This window comes from Sycon ciliatum, chromosome 8 (assembly GCF_964019385.1).
Source record: "Sycon ciliatum chromosome 8, ocSycCili1.1, whole genome shotgun sequence".
Lineage (NCBI taxonomy): Eukaryota > Metazoa > Porifera > Calcarea > Leucosolenida > Sycettidae > Sycon > Sycon ciliatum.
This window is the reverse complement of record NC_088650.1, coordinates 8,053,474-8,059,764: the sequence shown is the minus strand read 5'-3', so window position 1 is coordinate 8,059,764 and position 6,291 is coordinate 8,053,474.

Sequence of the window (6,291 nt, the reverse complement as noted above, 5' to 3'; positions counted from 1 at the left end):
CGGCCTGGATTTTGATGGTTTTTCCCGATTCAGTGCTTTTGGGGCAAAACCTGGCCGAAATTCTATTCTTGCTATGGCTTACTTTTTGGACAAAACACTTCAGAAACATAATTGGAAGAGGATTCCATAGGGGATGGCAGAAAAAAATTCAAAAAAAACTCAAAGTTTGACCCGTTTATGGCCAAAAGCTAGAAGTCCATCTTTTTCTGAATGGACTGTAACATTTGCATCATTCATTGCCTCGATCACACTCCACGAAATATGTGGAAGAATTTTGGTCGTGGCATATTCTCTTTTCTAAGGATTCACCTACAGAGGTTATGCAATTACATCAGGGAGTAGTCTAATAATGTCTAAAGTATAATACGCAGTGTTTTACTACTACCTGATTACAAGTTGACATGCTATGGCGAAGTCGCGGCACAGCGGTGCATGAGCGACTCACGCTGAATACATACGCGGTTCCACTCAGTCTGTATACGTAGCACTGATAAGAGGTTCCACTGACTCACCCCATGACACCATTTGCATATCCTCAATTCTTTTAAAGGCACACAAGCTCCACAGCAGCCACTGCGTTACATGAAAAACCGTACACACACCATCCTCAAATCAAGTTTTCGGCAGGGGGCGGGAATTAGATCAAGGCTGTCAAGTGCAGTACGATGTACATGTACAACAGCATGGAGGATCAGACTCGATGTGCTGGATTGTGCATATTTTCATCCTGGATTGGCACATATTGTGTACAGCAGTGCATGCGTCGGTTCAACATCGTATTTCGTTGTATACGCCGAAGTCGCTTCACAGGTAGAAAATCGACAGGGGGCGGATCAACGGTACTTTACGGTACTAATATCTCAATCAAATCATTTTGGCCAGGAGCCATCATCAGGATGACCACTTGATTTGAGGATGGTATGTATAGGATTTTTCATGTACGTACCCTCAATTCTCTTTCATCAAACTAGCATCTGACATTGTTAATAATTTATACGGTATGAAAAATAATACTGATACACTTCACAAGAGGGCAGTAAAGCAAGTACTGAAAGTAGTGCTGAGTCGGGTAGCATTTTCTTCTTGTATCAGGTTCGGGTAGTTTTCCACGGGTAGCACGGGTAGTTTTCCACGGGTAGCACGGGTACCCGATCGGGTAATGTGCACATGGTAACACCACAATGCACCCCTTCCCTTACACACTGGTAGACATGCGGAGTATTGCATGACGTCGACGTGCACTGTACATGATGTCATCTGCGACTTCAGGTTTTCTGGTACTTTTCTGTACCAGTACCCCCCCCCCCCCCCCAGGTCTTCATGGGTAGCACAGGTACCCAACTACACACCGCTGGTTGACACAGTGACCTGGCATTGGCAAAGGTACTAGGTTAGCTATTGTACATACCTGTCATGATTTCAGTACATGTACTCCTTGCTGACGAACTCTGTCATGCTGGCCAAGCGTCAAGCGACAAGCGGTCGCTTTGGTACTACAAATAATTACAATACTTGTAACTGTTATCATGGTACTGACTGTAGACTGTAGACTCCCGTACGGCCGTAGACCGTGGACTGTCATAGTGATACGTAGACCGTGCTAGACCACGCCACCACGGTCGGTAGGCTGGAGTGTCGTCATCAATACTGATTGTGACTGTGTCAGAGCAGTCAGAGTGTGTGACAGAAGGTAACGTCGTCGCTCCTTCTCGAGCTCTTTTGTCATGTCACATGTCTCAATGGACGGGAGGACGAAGCGGAAAGGTCGACTCGGCACATCGCATGCTGGTACGGTAGTTGACCAGCTATAATATGCACGCTGGCCTAGCTTTCCCCCGGGCCCAGTACTAGCAGTAGTACTGGGTAGCAAGCCAGGAAGTCGAGAGCTTGCTTTCCACGGAGGCACAATCCACTCTGGCAAGCGGCGTTACATGTGATACTGTTTGGAGAGGCCTTTGCTCCCGCGCTCTCTCGCTCAAGTAGCTCTCCACTCGAATCAGATAAACTCATCCTGAGAGCGAGAGAGTGAGAGTTGGCAAACATCTATGACTTGTGCAGTTGTACGCACTATCCCTCGGTACATTGCTAGCTAAGCTTCCTCTACCCCTCTGAAGGCATGTAGCAGCCTCAAGGCGCGTTCCGTGTTCGAAGCAGAGCATCCTTCCAGTTCCGCACCGCATTGTACAGCAGGTCAAACCACTGCAGTAGCTTCTTTTTTTCTCTATCGTAGGTTGGCCGTGGCTGCTGTGTTTTTCCCGACGTGCTGTGCATGAGCAGAGCAAATGCGCGCCATAGTCACGTCAGAATTCTTTCTCGACCTCGGCTGCTACCAGTGACTAGAGCTGAGTGTGTGCGCTATTCTCACCAGGTCAGGGCCAACGCTGCAAACCTTTGCGTGCTGCCCGGCGAGAGTTTGAAAAGTAGGACCGACCGAGCGAGAAAGGGTTCACAGTCCCGCCTCGTACCTGCTACTTTGAATTCTCCACGTCCACTGCCGCACTGTCGGCCTGTCGGTGCGGTGCACTGAGCGGAGTGTGACCAGGTGACCCCTCCGTAGCCTGTCCCAGGTCAGTCTGCATACCCACGCCACGGCCACTTGGGACAGCGCGCGCGGGTCAGTCAACAGTCTATGCCAGGCAGTAGCGGTGCAATCGCCACCATGCCGTCTATGGACTGCAGTGGTTCGACGAAGCGGAAACGGCGACGGCTCGGACTGGCGTCTCGGGCTGCGGCCGCACGGCGCGTCGAGGTGAATCGTTTCCTGACATTCTGCGTTTGGTCCTTCCTGTTCGCTGGACTGCTGTACGTTCTAGTACCACGCATGTGTCGCTACTACAGCCGACGTTTCTACATTCCGGCCGGAGGATACATCATTGTCAGTGATGATTTACACAGTGGCGACTCTGTCTCTGCCTCTGGTGCATTCGGACAGATTGATGTGGCTAAGGTAGTACAGGGCGGCAGATGGAGTCACAGTGGTATTGGTGGGAACCATCTCCCCAATCAGGTGGAGCAGGAGGCACAGCGGAGACTACAGGTAGCTGCTGCGGTGGATCTGCCGGCGTTCGACCCGGTGGTGAGTAATGATGACCTCGTTGCATATCTGCACGACCCGGGAGCTGGGGAGCAGGCAGGTGGTGGGGCAGCCTATGCTGGTCACACTGCGCCATGGGACGCCGTCGACGATTACGTATGCTCGCAGGAGTGCACGTCCGCGTACGACGTGGTTATCGTGGGCGGCGGCGTGTCGGGCCTGTATGCGGCCTGGCGGTTGAAGCAGCATGACCCGGACGCGAGCGTCGTTGTGCTGGAAGCGACGGGGCGGACTGGCGGTCGTCTCCACTCCGTTCCGGTACCCGGAATGCCGAACACGCGGGCGGATGTGGGCGGTATGCACTACGTATCCAGATCAGACACGATGCTAAATGCCTGGCTAGTGGAGAAAGTGTTTGAGCTCAAGTTGCGGGTGTTCGCTCAAAACTCCACAGATCCCAGATCATTTTCTTTCCTAAGAAACACTCGGATTACGTCTGACCAGCTCTCAGACATTGACACCATCGGAAAGCTCTACCACTTGAACGGCGATGAGAAGAAAAGCTTCAGTTCGCCGCTCTCCATGCTTGCTGAGATGTGGGCTAGATCGGTGGTGAACTTCACCGACCCGCACCTGGATATGTTTTCAGGACGGACAACGGACGGGCGCAGACTGCACGACATGAATCTTCACGACTTGCACGACATGGTCGGCGCGAGCAGTGAGCTGCGCCAGTTTGTAGAGGATTCCAGCGGCTACGGCACATGGCCCGATGGCAAGTTCAACGCTGCATCAGTGCTACACATGTACCGAGAGATGTTGCTCGGTGTGCAACAGTCTGAGCACCGGGTACCTGCACTGGGAATGGAAGCACTGCCCGATCGCCTGCGACAGGAATTCCAGAATGCCCACGGGAACGTTCAAACCAATGCACCCGTTTCCGCACTCGCTAAATGCCGCAAGCGGCAGTACTTTCGCTACTCGGTGCTAGTTGGAGCAGCTACGCGCGAACCAGTTCACCATTACTGCGCCGACAAGGTGATACTAGCTGTGCCGCCGAGCGCACTGGAGAAAATCCTGTGGCGTCCATTGCATGCTAGCACCGTATGGCAACGTAGTGTGAGAGCTCAGCCGGCGTTCAAGCTGTTCCTGGGTTTCGATCGACCCTGGTGGCGAGAAGCCCCATTTGGCTTCTACGAGGGTGCGGAAGCCAGCACGTTGGATTTGGAGCGCAGTTATCTGCTTGCTACAGAGGAGGCATTCAGCAATAGAACTGACCGGGCAGATGACAATCGTAACTCGCTGGTATTGGCTGCCTTTGCTACTAAGCATGCTGTGCGCTGGGCCTCGCTTCAAGCTGATGACGTGGACCGGCAGTCATTCCGTGGCCTGCCCAATCGACACGTGAAGCAGAACAGCAGCACCGTTCCGGGTAGCACGGACTTCACGGTCAGCCAGAAGATGGTGGAGCTGGCTATGGAACAACTGCGAACGCTTCACGGTGACCAGACCGGACATACCATTCCACAGCCATACACTGCTGTAGCCAAGTCCTGGGATGCCGCCTGTCATGGATGGCTCCCCGGCGTTAATCCCGCTAAGGTTCTACAAGAGATAGGCCAACTTGACCCACACCAGAACGTCTACATTTGCGGCGAGGCCTACAGTAAGATACAAGGGTGGGTTGAGGGGTCTCTCCGCTCGACGGAATACCTTCTCCGGCATCATCTTAATGTGCCGTCGCTTCCTGGCATGCCGTCTGAGTGGCTGAAGCGCTATGCACCATAGAGTGTCTCGGTCCAGGCTCAGAACGTGTGCAGAGTGCAGCTTGAGCATGCCCCGAATGCCCTAATCAATGCAGTTGGCTCTCTTGCGCTGAGGCTATGTCTTGATGGAGCCCTATTTAGATTTTCTTCACACTAGTGCCAGTGCAACGAAGAACATAGCCTTGAGTGACTACAGAACAGCGCTCAGGGATAGTAACTACAGAACAGCGCTCAGGGATAGCAAGCAATTATGCCAAGATGATACTTTCAGGATTGCAAAATGATAAGTTATATGGACAACTCTAAATTCGATTTGAACTTTTGACAGTCAATAGGTGATAGTAGGGACCTGTTTCTTTGCTTTGCTCCATTGTCAAGAGCATTGTGCCAACTACCACTGCCACTGTGTTGCACAATACTAAATTACTATCATTAATAGCATCATATACACAAGCAGATAGCGACTCCACGGGATGACAGTTTTGCACAGCCCCGGCCAGAGCTTTGTCACACAGCAGGGAGAAGGGAAGAAGAGGAGGCAGCGTTGTCCCACGACCGTATGTGAACGTTGCAAATAAACTCGGATTCAGAGCAAAATTTTCCCCTTACTGCATGCTGTACTGTGTAATAGCCTGCACGGTGCATTCCTCCCCACCCCCTTCCTCCCCTACTCCCCCCCCCTCCCCCGACCGCCCTCTCTCCATGCTGTGGTGTGTAATAGCCTGGAGAGTGCATACCCCCGGGCACCAGCACCATATCCATATCCACCCTGTGCTCTTGATACTAGACCGTATGTGCAGGGCGAATCAGAGTAATCAGAGTACATGGTACATGATGGATGTAACATACATGATGATTTTGAGGTATGACAGGTACTAGTACAAGTACATGTACATAAAATTAACATACCTTGCGAAAGCCCTATTGGCAAAGAATTTCACAGCATGGTTGTCCCGCCCACCCTTCCCCATAGACATAGCTAAGTATGGCAAGGTTCCCTGTACCCTCCTCGGAGGCTATGTAGCCTTGTAGGCCTGTCAGCCATCCCTATCAGTGAATCAATTTCACAAAAAAACTATAATAACGGTAGGCGTCTGTGATGATATTAAGTCCGAACACTTGCAATCATTTCCAGAATAGAAAAGTGCCATGAAGGCCAATCCTGGCGCTACTACACTCATCATCATACTTCAAATAATTATTACAGTATTCAGCTATCCGGCCATCGAAGTTACGCGTAACGGGCACTTTTGTCTTCGGTCTACCCCGGTTGCCAGTTTCAGTGGAAATACTACCACTCTTTTGTCACGTTTTGTGGAAATAGTGGTGCCATATACTATAATCTATGGCCTTTCCGCATCAAAATGCATGTGATTCGAAGTTTTGGGTAGGGCTCAAACAGTTAGTCCGATTAACCGGTTGCAGACCGGTTACGAAGGATTAACGGTTAACCGATAAAGATAACGGTTACGCAGTAACTTTTCAGTCAAT